This window comes from Camelus ferus, chromosome 3, assembly GCF_009834535.1.
Source record: "Camelus ferus isolate YT-003-E chromosome 3, BCGSAC_Cfer_1.0, whole genome shotgun sequence".
NCBI lineage: Eukaryota > Metazoa > Chordata > Mammalia > Artiodactyla > Camelidae > Camelus > Camelus ferus.
Genome location: NC_045698.1, coordinates 14990901 through 15006747, shown reverse-complemented (window position 1 = coordinate 15006747; position 15847 = coordinate 14990901). Strand labels below are relative to the sequence as shown.

At 33.5% G+C, this 15847-nt stretch overlaps 1 non-coding gene across 1 annotated transcript; it reads left to right on the top strand.

The window, feature by feature from the left end:
- The first annotated feature begins 13901 nt into the window (after window positions 1-13901).
- LOC116662867 lies at window positions 13902-14026 on the top strand. The gene has a single exon (XR_004318955.1). It is a non-coding gene; the product is annotated as a U6atac minor spliceosomal RNA (small nuclear RNA).
- Window positions 14027-15847: the final 1821 nt, after the last annotated feature.

Genomic DNA, 15847 nt, shown 5'->3' with positions numbered 1-15847 from the left:
CTTACCTTATGGGTATATGCTTAAGGGATTAGGTTTTGATATCTTTGGGGGACATAATTCAGCTTACTATAGTCTTCTCTCTGGCTTTCAACGATTCATGTCTATAAGGCATGCAAAATATATTCAGTCCCCCTGCCAAGAGCCCCAAAGTCACAACACATTAAAGCACTGACACACATCCAAGATGTCATCTAAATACCATCAGTTCCAAAATTCCAAATCTCATCATCTAAATCATTTAAATTAAGAGTGTATGAGATCTTTCATATGATCCATTCTGAGCCAATTTTTTTCTCCATCTCTGTACCTGTGAAGCTAGGAAAGCTATCTGGTGCTGGAAAATAATTATGAGATAGATATAATCTAATATTTATAGACATCTCCATTCTAAGAGGGAGAAAATGGAAGGAAGAAAGGATTCACACATTCCAAGTACTTTTGAGATCAAGCAGGGCAGGTTCCATTGTTTTAAGGCCTGGGAATAATCCTCTGTGTTCAAGACTGACATCTGCAACACAGCTCCAGCTTCTGTTGCTGGGCTTGTGGCTGACATCTCTTCTTCTGAGCCCAGTGCTATGGCCTCTGGGCCCAAGTTTCTGTCCTCAGAATCATCTTCCCTTTTAGTTGAGGGGGAACATACGTTTGCTTCTCAGTAGTTTTATCATCCTATTTTCTGTCTGTAGAGTTTTTGTAGTTCAAAGACCTTTCTTCATTTTATCTCATGTCTATCCATTTCAGTCCAAGCCTGCAGTATTAATGGCAGTACAGCATTCTCAAAAACCTTTGTGGGCTGCCCATGCAAGTCACAGGGATCCCACAGATTCACATCTTTAGACAAAGAATTCTCCACAGATTTTTTTTTTGGATAATCCCATCTCTATTCCAGGGGTCTACTGGTTGAGTGAATCCATGAGCCATTTATGTAGTCTCCTCAGCACAAGTAAAAGGTTGTCCAGACACAACATTGGCCTTGCCGCCAAAGTATGCTTTCCTAACAGTTACTCTCCCAATTCTATCATATTTTTCCATCGGAACAGGCTTAGAATTTCCAAAATTGTCAAGCGCTGGTTCTCTTTTGCTTAAGTTTTTTTCCCCTTAATTTATATCTGTCTGCTTCCATTTTGCTAAAATCAGACCTACGTCTTTAATGCTTTGCTTGGAAATATCCTCAAGTAAACACCCAGTTCCTTGCTTATAAGTTCTGCTTCTCCAAACAACTGTAGAACATGATTCAGCTAAGTTTTTGTCACTAAATAGCAAGGTTTGCCTTTCCCTCCGTTTCCAATGATATGTTCCTTTTTTTTCCTTCTGAACCCTTGCTTTTAACCCACATTTCAACCAACAGTCTGTTTATGTATATCTAGGCATTTTCTATCACGTGCCACAAAATTCTTCCAGCCCCTACACATTATTAGATTCCAAAGCCCTTTCTGCATTGTCAGGCCTTTATTACACAATATCACATATCCCTGTACCTCATCTATATTAACTTTCTGTGGGTTGTTTAACTTTCGGTGGGTTGTGGGTTGTTTCTGTTGATGGGTTGTTTCTGTTGGTGACTTCAAAGAACATAAATTTATTGTATCGTAGTTCTAGAGACCTGAAATCCAGAAATGGTGTCACTGGACCAAAATCAAAGTGCTGGTAGGGCTTCACTCCCTGCAGAAGCTCCAGGAAAAAATTCTGTCACTTGCCTCGTCCAGCTTCTAGTGGCTGTCAGCCTTCCTTGGCTCATGTTACATTTCTCCAGTCTCTGACATCACAATACCTGGTTTATTTCAAATCTCCTTCTGCCTCCCTCTTATAAAGATAAATGTGAAAGCATTTAGGACCCAAGATGTATCCTTAACTTAAACACATATGTAAAAAAAGATCATTTTTTTCCTAAATAAATTGAGATTTACAGGTTCCAGGCATTAGGACCTGATATCTGTGAGGAGCTTTATTCAGTCTACTATACACGCTTTACATCACATTGTTTTCCAAAAAACAATTTCATTTTACTTAATTTCATCAATATTTTGCTATTATTACTCTGTAGACCTCAGAAGTTTTTCCTTCCTAATAAAACGTGATCTTAACTTCATTATTGAAATAACTAAATAATCATTTTTTCCAGAATTCTCAAGTTAAAAACCACTTAAAGGATGTTAAAGCATGTACCATTTTATTGTTTGATTTTCCTATTGATATATAACATATAGGTTTTCTCTAGAATAATGGTGCTTTCTCAGTGGGCTAACTGTTAAGACTTATTTTCATTCTGTTTTCAGGCGTCCAATAAATGGTCTATCATGTGATTATCATTAAAGACAGATTATTACATTATAAAATGGAACACTATATTTTAAAACACATGACACTTCATTACCTTCTGATAAAAGCCACAGCTAGGACATTAATGCATATATTTAATATTCTCTGTTAAGTAGCAGGTTATTTCAAGACAGCCTGCTGATATGAAGCAATAGGCTGATGAAAACATAGCAACTACAGGTGTATTATGCTGCAGGAATTGCCAGTCCATTCTATTTAAGCTCATTATATGACAAGCTTCTTCAAAGGACCAAATAAGACTCTATCACTTGCTCCTGGAGCGTGAAGTTGTTGCAATTTGATTTTTGGAATGATACTTCCAGAAGTATAAAATACTTGTAATTTGAAATGCAGATACTGACTCTCTCACAGATCTGCCTGGCCACACTCTGCTTCTCATACGTGAACATTCATTGTGAATCACTTAGGAAATCTGAACCAGCAGAAAGCAAGATCCTCTCTGTTTGCTCATTAGTTAAATGCAAATGCAGGGAGTAATTAGGATCTTGTCTCTGGGATATATGATTATGTGCATTTGAATAAGGTAATGTCATAACACAAAATAGTGTAAGACATAATAAAATAGACTTTGGAACCACATTGCTTGAGATGAACTCTAGCTATGTCTGTGACTAGCTATGTGACATTGATGAAGTTATTTATCTTTTCTTTAGTAAAATAGAAAAAGTGCCTGTGGTCAATCGTATTATTATTTCACATTGTTTTCCCTTTTCACAAGAGGCTCATATGGCACCTCCTGGGGTCACAGTGCTTGCAATGCCCCTCCCCATGGGAGGAATACTCACCACTACACCACTGACATCAGACATAATCATGTGACTTGCCTTTGACCAATGAAGTGTGAATGGAGTTGCGTACCCCTCTCCACAGCTGAAGCTTCACGAAACATCATGAAGCTCTGCCTTCACCTACTGTTGCCACAGCTGCTCCAAGTCTTTGCTCAAAACCTGCCAACCCCTACCTTTAACAAGAGCTAACATAAATCTTTAAGTTAAAGAGTCTAGATATAAAAAAGGAAGCTACAAACAAACAAACAAACAAACAAACAAACAAAAAAACAGATGGAACCAGTTGGGAACAAAACAGTTACAAAGCTGACCTCCATAAGACCGAGTCTTATTATACATTGATTTTGCTCCATTAGCATGTTAGATGACACACCTACCAGGGGCCATGACCAGACATTAAGGACCAAAAAAGGATAAAAAGGAGGTGGCATCCCACTCCTTCAAAAAAGCCCTTCCCCTTCCTCAGTAAACTAATGCATATGCCTCCCAGTCATTAGCCTCACTCCTCCTCTTACAGGCTTTACTCTAAATTAAACCCTTCTCACTAGGTGGGTTAGAAGTTGATCTGTGAACTTAGTTCCCGCTTCTCTGTTCTTTGGCCACTGAATAAAGCTTGCCCTGTGTCAATCTCAGCTTAGGTTTCTTTACTGGATGCTCAAACTGAACGGAAAAAGATCCCGTCCCCTTGGAGCGTGGATCTCCTGCTGGGCTAGGGCACCAAGCAGGATTCGTACACCTAATAGAGCAGTAACACTATTCAACTCTTGTACAAGGACAGCATGTCTCAGATGATGGAAGTTGACCTTTAAGCCTGAATCTCAGAGTTAAGAAGCTGTGATAAATAGAGCCACAGCCAACCAGAGAGAGTACATAGCATGAGCAAAATATAAAACTCACTCTTCTTTCTGCAGGCTACTAAGATCTTGAGCGTAATGGAAAATTGTACATAACCTAGCAAATCTGAATAACAGTAGTATATACTTTATGGGTTTATTTTAAGCAAGGCTCAGAGAAAGTAGCAATAAGCCAGGTACAGAGAGGTATACAAATAAGTTTTGTTATTATTATTACTGTTATATTTCAGAAATCCAAGGAGTGACAATGTAAGAGATGACCACATGTTAGATTTTAAAGGTGTAAGAAAAAATTGTTTGACTGGTTACAATGTACTATACTGAGTCTAGGAGTGATGGACATATTTTTCCAAATTCTATTGGGGGATAACAATAGAAACTGACTTTTGAAGGTGTGGATTCTCAAATACTCATGAGATTTATTCATTGAAAGAAAATCAGATAATCTCCTAAGTCTTGCATATTTCTTACAACACTGTCACTGCCCCCCTAATTCCCCCAAAAACAAAACTGGCGATTGCATTATTTCTGGGACTGTACTCTTTCTTTGTACTCCCAAAATATTTAACAAGATTTCATTTGGAATAGGATAAAAGGAGCTTTCAGTAATGATTCTCAAATAGTGAAAATTATTCTGGGACTGATTAGATGCACTATTCAAATAACATGCAGGCACACAAGGGGATTAAAAAAAGTTCTAGAAAGTCACAGTAACACCCTGTTCTGCCACCAAATTCCAGTCTTATCCTATGAACTCTCATCTATTTGAAACTGAAGTGGCCATACTTATCTTCTGAACTTTAAGTTTTGGAAATAAGAGGAAACAGATAGAGTATTTCCAAAGCCCATCAGCCCAAGTCCCTTGATGGTCTCCTTATAAAAGAGGAATTTCTGGAATCTCAAGTATAGAAATTTGCTTCTGGTGGCATTGTCCTTCTAGTATGTTCATTAAATCTAAAACTCAATCATAAGTCAAGTAAATATTTGATCTACAAATGAGCACTTATTTAAGTGTTTATAATCAATGTAAAAGTAGCTTTAGAGATATAATTGATCTGGTAATGTCAAATGCCAGCTGAAATTTCTGACTTGCTCTGATTGCCCTTTAGAAATTATGAGTATAAATCAATTGAACTTTTCCAGGGCCAGTTGTGCTTTTAAAAGATTTATATTTATTATTAATATGTGTTGAGTACCAGTGATACACAAAACATTATAGGAGAGCTAAATTTATACACAATGACCATTTGATTATGAAACTACATAAAAGAGATGGACTGTAATGTTGCAATTAGCTAATATCTATAAAATCATTATTTTTTTCCAAGTAGTATGTTAGGTGCATGAATTTTCTTATTTAACCAATGCAATGACTCAATATAGTAAATATAATTATAAATCCAGAATTATGAAGGGGTTAAAGAGCCTTAGGCATCTTTATCAAGGTCATAGTGCTAGGATTTGGCAATCAACAGAAGATATGTTTATATTATTGGACACAAATTTATATCACTGCAAATTCTGAGTTTTAAATGTTATAATATTTGCCTTCTTTTACTTCATCCATATAATTTTGAGTTAAAACCCGCTCTGGCTTTTGTTTTGGTTTTTGGATGAAAGAAACACATGTTCATTATAGAAATATTTGAAAAGTGTGGAATAGCATAAATGAACTGAAGAAAGAAAACATATCATGCCAGCAATTTGTGTATCTCCCTTAAGTCCTTTATTCAGTGCTTTTGTTATAGTTCAGATCAACACACACACACACACACACACACACAATCCATTAATACTGTGTGAAAGCTTTTACTTAATATTATGGCATAAGTAGTTTCTTAAGTCATTGACTATCCTCATAAAATACTGTGAATTTGATACATAAGAACTTCATCATGTTATTACACATGATAAATATCTTATTTTTACACTGAAAGGTGATTCCTATTTTGAAAAAAAGGAAGGTCCACTGACAATACAAATCCATGGTATTTAGGCATTTGCTTATTTTTTTTAGGATGCCATGAATTCTAGGTTACTTTTAAGTCTCTAGACAGCTCTTGAACAATATGTATTTTTAAAGATACATGGAATATCATTTATAATATGTAATAATGGAATAAGTTAAAAATAGAAAAAGTTGCAAAGAGTAACTTTTTACCTAGAGGAATGTTAGAGCCAATAGTGAAGAGGGAACCTCTAATGGAACCTTTAAGGATAAGAATTTCTATATAAAAGTAACTCTATAAATACTTATTAAGTACCTCCCATAAACCAGCCATTGCATTATGCAGTCATTTTTCCTCTTACTCAGTCATCTGCCTTTTGTCATTCATGTCATCATTCCATGAGAAGATTTTCATTTGTTAGTTTGAGAGGATTTTTTTGCTATTTTTTAATTTTTTATTTCTTTGGTCATAGATATATTCCTGTGTGGGCTATATGGCAGATATCATTCTAGGTGCTGGAATACAGTAAACAAAACAAAACTAACAAAACAAAAAAATATCTGGCCCTCCTGTTGCTTATATTCCACCGATAATGGAACACTTGACCAGACAGGAAGCAGCAAACATTGGTGTTAGTGAAGCTAAACGTTCCTGTGTTTATGTATCTTCTCCTAATATTTCCTTTAAGTTATTGAAAATAGTAAATAAAATGTGCAATGCCTGTAGTGACTTTACCAGGTAAAAGGATGTGAGAAAGGAGATCCAGAGACTAGTGAGTCATGGGACAAAGGTACAAATGACACATGATTTTCAGGTAACAATAATCAATAGGGTTTGAGAAAATGTAGTCATACAGTGATGCACTGACACTGGGCATGGCAGCATGGTACAAACTCTAAATTTTATAAGTGAAGGGAATGATCAGATTTTTGCTCTAGAGAGATAATTTTGGTGACTGCAAGGAACTAGGTTATGCATGAGCTAGGGGTAAGACCATAGGTGTGAGACTGGGAAGACATTCAACTCCCACAAACAAAGTGTAACCAAATGGTTCTGAATTAACACAGTGATAGTGGAAATGGAGAAAGAAGAGATAATCAGAAGAAAATCAGTATTTGGTAAAAAAGAAGCAGCTGAAAAACATGTTACAGGATATTTTGAGTTATTGCTGTGCTTCTTTCTAGGTCAGAGGTTCTCTCAGTTCTTGGGTGGTCCCATACCCTCCTGTGTCTAGGGCGTCCTTCTGTGCCACGTGAGGGCACGGTATGGTATTGGAGTCAAAGGAACTTTATTTGAAATATTGTTCTGTTGTTTACTAATTTTCTGATCCCTTGACTCTGTTGCACAGTTTACTGAGCCTTTGCATCAGAATCTAAAAAGTAGAGAAATAATTATGCTCTACTCAGTAATTTAGGCACATTAAAACAGATTATATATATGAAATACCCTGTAATGTATAAATTGCTATCCACAATTTTACTGAGAATAAAAAAATGATAACTTTAGACACAGGCCAACTTTTAATTTATTTATATTAATGAATTATCCTGATACTTATTCTCTACTTATAAATGTATTCAGAATTATTTAAAACATTTTTGTGCCTGTTTTGTAGATTTTATAGTGTAAATGTCTCAACCATAACATGTCAAATGCCAAGAAGTAAGTAAATTTATTTTTTTAGGATTATTGCATTTTTCTGTCCCCTGGCTGACCTGTCGCATGATTATACTTTAGAATGCTAAAACCAGTGCCTGTGTTTTGCACCTACCTCTCTGTTTCTAATCAAACCTTTTTTCATCTAACTGCTCCTGTGGAAGCAATAAATTAATTCCTTCAGATATGTTTCTAATTGATAATGATTAATATGGAATTCCTTCCATTTTATTAGCTTTTAATTTTGTCACTTTCATAGTGAATACAGGAAGTGATAACAAGATGTCAGGGAAGGTATTTTTGGACAACAGCTTCCTTCCTTCTAATCCACATAAGTGTAAAGAAGAAAATGCTACACAATTACAGGATTTTAATTATAGGTGAACATCTCTGTGTAACTCAGTTGCCTAACTGAATTATTTCCTCATTTTCCCAAAATAAGAATAACTACTATGTATGTTTATCACTTTATAGTAAGCAAAAAAGGATATCCAAAGGTCTAAAACAGATGCGAATATATTCAACTAAAAGTCAAGTAAATAAAACATATGATTTCTACCAGTTAAATTCTCAAATAACTTTTTGAAGACTATGATGAAAAATCACTATATACTGCTGTTGATTAAACTGACAGAAAGCTCTGAATATTAGATTCCTGGTATTTCTCTAGAGACTTGAATGCGTTTAGACCTTTGCTCTATCATTTAATTTTTAATATTGTATTTTAAATAAATGAGCAAATGCCCAAATATCTACATTTGTAAGATCAGAGAATCTGCTTTAATTCAAACCTGGAAACAACTGAAAGTTTAATAATAAGATTATATTTATTTTGGTATGCCTGAATCAGCCATTTTGAAGGTTTTAAATGGACTGGAATGTGGCAAATGGAAAAGGAACAAAAGAAATCCTAGCACATTACGTAGCATATTTCAAGTAAATCACACTGCATTTAAAAATAAAATCTCATCACCTCTAATTTACATATTCAAAATAAAATCAGTTAATATTTTCTTTTCCCAAGTTTTTACTCTTTTTTTTTTTTTATCATATATTGTCTCCCACTATTAAAATGCAAAGCAATAGGTAACCATGACAGGTTCTTAAGGAAAGGTATAAAAATAAGTTTAGCTAAGAGAATGCCAGTAAAGTTAAACACCAGTACTGTTGAACTGGTGAGAAGAATTTTCTCCAATGATGGAATTGTTCTGTAAATCTAGACTGTTTTATACAGTAGCCAGAAGCCACATGTGGCAATTAAGATTTGAAATGTGGGTAATTATTTCCTTTAAACTTAAATGTAATCACCTGTGGCTCATGGTTATCATGTTGAACAGAGCAGGTCTAAATTGTGGGTGAAACAAAACTAAATGAAACAACATGGGGAAACAAAACTAAATGAAACAACATGGGGAAGATAAAGTAGCAACCAAAGTTAAATAGGGTATGAAGACTGAATGTGGAAAAATAAAAGTTAACGGATAAAAAACAATAAAAAGTAAAACTGTAAGGATAGTACCAAAGGAAAAATTACAGATTAACAATTAGAAATAGGAAAATGTACGGGAGGAATGTGGAATCCGAAACTTTTCAGTCACGGAAGGCTGAGGAAAATGACTAAAAATCAATTCATTACAAAAGAACAGATTCTTTCCTTTTTGTTCTCATTTGTCACTAATCAAGTTTGTATGCTTGCTTTTTCCTAATAAAAATGTGTAACTAGGTTAATTCTTATTTCCTAATGCATTTTGGGAGCGATTTCATTAAAACTGCTACGCAAATTGAAATTCTACTGGATTTTATAATTCATTGCCAACTCTAAATCATTTACTGTCTCACTTATTTGTCAAGTTCATTTCTGTTAGACTGTATGTAGTGCTTGTGTGTGTGTGTGTTTTGGCATTTTATAAAAAGTCGTATCAATTGTACAAGGTGATTCATATGAACATCAATTTTATATTACTCACTTTTTAATCTCCACATAATTATATCAATAGTAACTAGTATGGGTTTCTACATTTTTTAGTGCCTATTTTATTATTATATTATGTTAGCTAAATTTAAAACATAGAATTGCATTTTCTGCATATGGTAAACACATATGCAGACTCTACTAATGAATTCTTGGGTCATTTTCAATTTACTGATAGATTTGATTTTAATCATATTTTTATTGATTTCTGCTGCAAGATAATTCTCAGGTAAGTAACCTGAAAAAAAATACTCAAATGTAACTTAGATTCTTTAAAATATAATAATATTTACATATTTAATGGGCTATAAGTAACATTTAAAATGTATAGCTTCATACAAATGGCTCTATAGCTTTGCTTGTTGAATATATATATATATAAAACACATGAATAATATATGCTATATGCAATTTTTATTGCATTGTAGTTTTTTTTAAATTTGAAATATAACAAATGACAATCACAAATAAACAGTTATAAAGTAAAAAGTCATGACTCCAAATTCTGTCTATATATAGCTAACAATTTTAAGAGGTCAGGATATATTTTTCCAAAACTTACTCAACAAACATTTACATATATATATATAAATGTATATTTTTTGCAACAATATGCTTTATCTATTTATTCAACTGGCGACTTTCATTTCATTTTTCATCAACTTCTCTTGCTTGTTAATACTGTGACTTTCATGACTAAATTTATAGTACTCTAGACCTTCACTTGTCATATTCCATTTGATCAATTCTTGCTTGATGCATACTTGGGTTGTTTTTTATATTATATGTTACAAAGCAAGGAAGACGCTTGGAAATTTCTGTGCCTATATCCTTGCACACATGTGTGATTAATTCTTGGAATGTATTATTAAAAGTAGAATGGTTGATTCAAATAATAGTCACACTTTAAATTTTTTCCTGGGCTCACAATAAACTCTATAATAGAAATTGTTAAAATGATAATCATAAATAATATCTCAAATTTTTTCTGATTATTAAAGTGGTTGAACATCCATTCATACAGTCATTGAACAATTTATGAAAAGTAATTACAAGTTTTTACTTGAGAAATAATTTCAAACTTACACAAACTTATAAGAAAAGTATAATAACATTGAAGATACACTCTGTAGACATTTTTTCCTTCGCCAGCTGGCTTGATGCTTGGCTTTGCCAATACAGTGTGTAGAAGGAAACTGTAAGACCAGAGAAAAAGGAAGCACTATTTTTTTTTCTTTCTGTCTTGAAATGGGCTGTTTTTCTACACAGTAGTCAGAGACTCAGCTGGACTAGGTGAAATTACTGGCAGCTTTCTCTGTACTGGCCCTGACAGATAAATTGTGCGGGCACTTGCTGGCAAGGTTCTCCATCAACCAGCGGTAGGCAACTCCTCAAACCCGCTGTGGTTCACAGCCTACAGTTTACATATCCATTATCAAGCAGTGAACTTCTACAGACCCGCTGTGGCCCGCACACTCCACCATTTCATCCTTACAGGCAGGCTGCTTGCTCTTTTGGTTGCATTTCTTCTCCTTAGATGACTGAAGCTTAGTGTCAAGTGGGTAGCCCTGCCTTGAATTTTTGCCTATCCTTGTTCATTCTTCTTCAGCTTTAGAAATAGTAATTATCTTGTGCAATTCCAATTTCTGTACTCCTTGAAGTTCTCCATCAACCTTATACTCAAATTTAAAATTTAATTAAATTTTATTTTGAATACAAAATTTCTGTTCGCTTTACTGGTGTAGTTTCCATCTCCCAGCAGGATCCTGGCTGGTAAATTTAGTTTTTGTTTTTGTTTTCCTTTTTCTTACATATTTTTCCTGTTTTTGAGTTTTTTTCTCAGGTAGTGAAATTTGTCCAGGCATATAAATACAGAATTGTGATTATTGATTTTTGACCCTATTGTTACCTCATTAGAATCTGGTGGACAATTCTGGAACCTGCACATCTGCATCGCTCACCAGATCTTCCTTACTTTTCCAGTCCTCTAGATTTCACTGAGAATTGTCCTGTTTTCACCTATTTTTCAAATTGAACACAACTGCAAATATTTAGAGTATGAAAGTTAGACTCTTTCTTATGGGGTAGATCAAATGTCTTACTTTCAGAATTCATGTATATTTTTATCTCTGATAATTATACTTTATGATGATGACATGGATGATGCTGCTGATTGTGATGTGTGTTTGTGTGTGTGTGTGTGTGAGTGTGTGCAAAGTGTGTAGGAGAGTGTAGAATAGCGTAAAGCCCTAGCATAGGATGATTTGACACGAAGACTTTTAGAAATTTCATACTCACATGATAGTTTTAAGATAATATCTAACTCAGATTGTATATATTGAATTTATCCATTAGGTTTGGTGTCACAGAACTAATATATTTTTTGTTTATTTTGCTCCATAGTTATTTATCTAAAGACCAGTCCTTATCTAATGACTTCACTCTTACTAACTCATTATAAATAAGTCAAGATTGTCCATTTTAAATCTCTTTAACAAAGCATTCAAAACTGTCAGCTCCATATTGTCTTTCTAGCTTTATTTTCCACTCAAAACACATAGCTTATCATACCATGACCTGAAGTTATGGGTCTTTTATAGCTGCGTGCTTTAGAAAATGTGTTCTCTATTCCTGAAGTGAATTTGCACCCTTATCTTTGTATAAAACTTCACATACTTTAAGTTGAAAAATTAACATTGCATATACAATTTCCCAACCCACCAGAGAAATATAGCTGCACTGCATGCTGCTTGTTCACTGCCCTTTATGTTTCTTCATTGTAGGCTGTACTATGTAATAGTGCCATATATTTCAGTGCCTACTTCAGTAGACAAAAAACACTCAAGGAAGGCTATCTTTAATGAAATCAGTATATTGCTAAAGCTTTACAATCAGACATTTTTGGAATAAGTCAGTTTATATAATTGTATGTACATGTTTCAGAAAAGATAATATAATGTGAAAGATACAGTATTTTGCAGAGAAAAAATGAAATTTAGTCAAAAAGAAGATACAAACATACTCATAAATTAAAATTTGATTTTTAAAATTGTTCACAAGATTATTTTTCTTTCAAAAAATCCAATAGACACCAATCTATTTTCATACATAGATATATTTTTGACTTGAATAACTCCAAGTGAAGTTTCTAATTCAACAGCAACACACATTCTTTTCATAAAATTAAAATATAATCTTTAGATAAGACATATATTTTCTTAGTATTTTCACAGAAACACTAAAAAATTTAAAATGCTGTATTTTTATAGAAAGGAAAGCTGAGACAGTGGAATTGTCAACATACATGCAGCAGATCACTGTAGATAAAATAATACAGTATACCCTCTATAATGTACCCCTACTGTGTTTTACTTCTTAGTATAATTTGTGTTGACATTGAACATCCTTCCAAACAACTAAATGTGCTTTTCAAATACTTTCTTAATGTTATTTTAAAAATTGTACAATATTTTGGCTCAAAAGTGTTAACATCATGTTGTAGAATTTTGGCATGGAATATTCCTCTATTGTAACTTTCTTTTTTGGTGATGGTGCCCTAAAAATTATTAATAACAGTTGTGAGAATAGGCATTTTCTGGGTTAAAAAAATGTACATGTTAATTCAGTATTTGGGGTTATTGTATGAAGTATAAAGGCCATCATCCATGTTTTCTTGGTAGATGGCGAGATCTTAAAAATGAAATTCAACATGGAATTGAAGGCACATTTTTCAAACCACCATACAAAGTCAGAGATGTCAAGCTTTCTGAAATCAGTGAGAAGAGAATAATCATATTTGCTTCCAGAAATACACAGCATCTTGGAACACATTGCAAGCCCTGCATGTTTCTTAATTGGCAAAGCAACTCTAGGCCTGAGATTTCTGGTCAATATTTTATTAACTACCTCTCAGGGGAAATACCAAAAAGGTCACAGAGGCAAGAAACGTTTCTCAATATCCACATTACATTCAACAGCCTGATGGATCCAGAAATTGAAGAAGACACAGAGATAATGATCTCAGAACACCTATAATACTGCCCTTTGATGCCATCAAGGAAGGGGAAAATATGAGGAAAATGAGTGGTTGAAAAGTGTTGGTGTTATCGATATTCAGTCTGCTCACTTAATACTATCTCTCAACACTGTGAATTCACATTTTAAGTATAAATAAGTAGAAGGACTGCACATCTTTTAAATTCTAACTTGCAGGCATACATAGTCAAAATGCACTAGAGGAATAAATTATGATTTTTTTCCCTCTAATTCATAATAGGATGAAAATGCATTTCACTGCCCACGCTGACTTGGCAAGTCAACTACCAATGTTCAAAGGAAAAATAATGTATGTATGAAAGGAGAGAAGGTTAGTGCTCTCCTGGACAAGGATGAAAGAGGCCCTTGGGCCTGACAACATGCATATAGTGAGGGTGTTGCCACCTACTTTGAGGCATCTAAGCATCATTTTTGAGAGATAAATTGGGAGTTTGGGATTTGCAGATACTAGCTACTATATATAAAATATGTAAACAACAAGGTCCTATTGTATAGCACAGGGAACTATATTCAATATCTTGTAGCCTACAATGAAAAAGAATGTGAGAAGGTATATCTGTATGTATAACTGAATCACTGTATTGTACACCAGAGACTAATACAACATTGTAAATTGACTAGGTTTCAATAAAAAAAGGAAAGGAAAAATCATGAGTTATTTTGTAAAAATTTGAAGTACATGCTAATGAAACCATACTATTAATTAATGTAATGCAGATGAAGCTGTCCTAAGGAAAAAAAAAAGTATATAGTTTCAAATTTTCTTTTTTTTCCAGTGTAGAGCACAATTTTTCAGTTACATATGAATATATATATATTCATTGTCACATTTTTTTCTCTGTGAGCTACCATAAGATCTTGTATATATTTCCTTGTGCTATACAGTATAATCTTGTTTATCTATTCTACATTTTGAAATCCCAGTCTGCCCCTTCCCACCCCCCTCCGTCCCCTTGGCAACTTCAATTTTCTTATTTGAAAACAAGAGTCCTGAAACTTTATATTTTATTTTTGGAAAGTAGAAATAAATGAACAGATTAAAAACAAGTAAACACAAAGAAGGAAATAAATGTTAAAGCAAAAATAACAACAATAATGAATTGGATACTAGGTGAAAAATAGAAAACAAAATTGACAATCAAAGTTAGTTTTTTAAATAAATTTTAATAAATTGTTAGCCCTCTAGAAAGACTAGAGGTTTCATAATGTCATTAAATTGGGCAAAAATTAAGATAAGATGATTATAAAGTAAATTTGCATTTTCTCAAGGCTAATCATGATTAGAAATCGAGGAACAATGTAGAGCTTAAGCTAAATATCTGGAATGATTTATTTCCATTTTTCCTAGGATATTTGGAAAACAGTAATCAATGCAATAAAAATGTAAATTATAGATCATAGAATGACTCCTTGATTAGTGTCCATCACATGGTTTCAATACAAATGGTTCATCTTATTTGCTGTGAATCCTGTGATAAGTTTAGTTCATTCAACTCAAAAAGGAAGAAGGCCAAAATATGAGTGGAAACTAACTAGTTAGCGTAAGGGGAAATAATTGGAATTCAATGAAGCCAAATATCCCTGCATATAAAGTTATGCCTTACACCTAAATTAAACTAATTAGCTAGAAAGAGTTAATGCAGCTTCCAAAGGCACTGTTCTTAATAGTGAAGAACAGTTTATGAACTGAGTGAAGCTGGTTCATAAAGTCTAAGAGGCTTAATATAGTCTGATCCACACTTCTTTTTTTACAGCTTAAAATCTTGAGGCATGGAAAATTTGTAAGAGTTCCCAAAGTTCACACCAGTAGTTAGTAGAATAATTCACCCAATTCAGTGTCCATTCTGCTACAGCACAACATTTTAAATTCAGTTTAATAGCATTGTTTACTCTACATCAAATGTAAAATCTTTAAAATGTAGTTTAATGTGCAATTTTCACATGTTAAAAACTGCTTGGCTTTTGCACAGTTACTTGTGCTTCATTTATTCCTATCCTGTTTCTTTCTCATCTGGGATATATCTGCTATCTGGGAAAAAACATACATTTTTAGTGGTGTTTATAATATTTATATCTATATGAAGAAATAAAGGTAAAATAGAAATCTAAATCTTCCCTGAACTGTGCATGAAGATTATTACTAAATAATATCATACCTTTTCTCATCTATAATTAATTGATTTGTCTTAAAATAGGCATTTAGAAAAGTGAATGAGGCAATTATAAAATTTATTC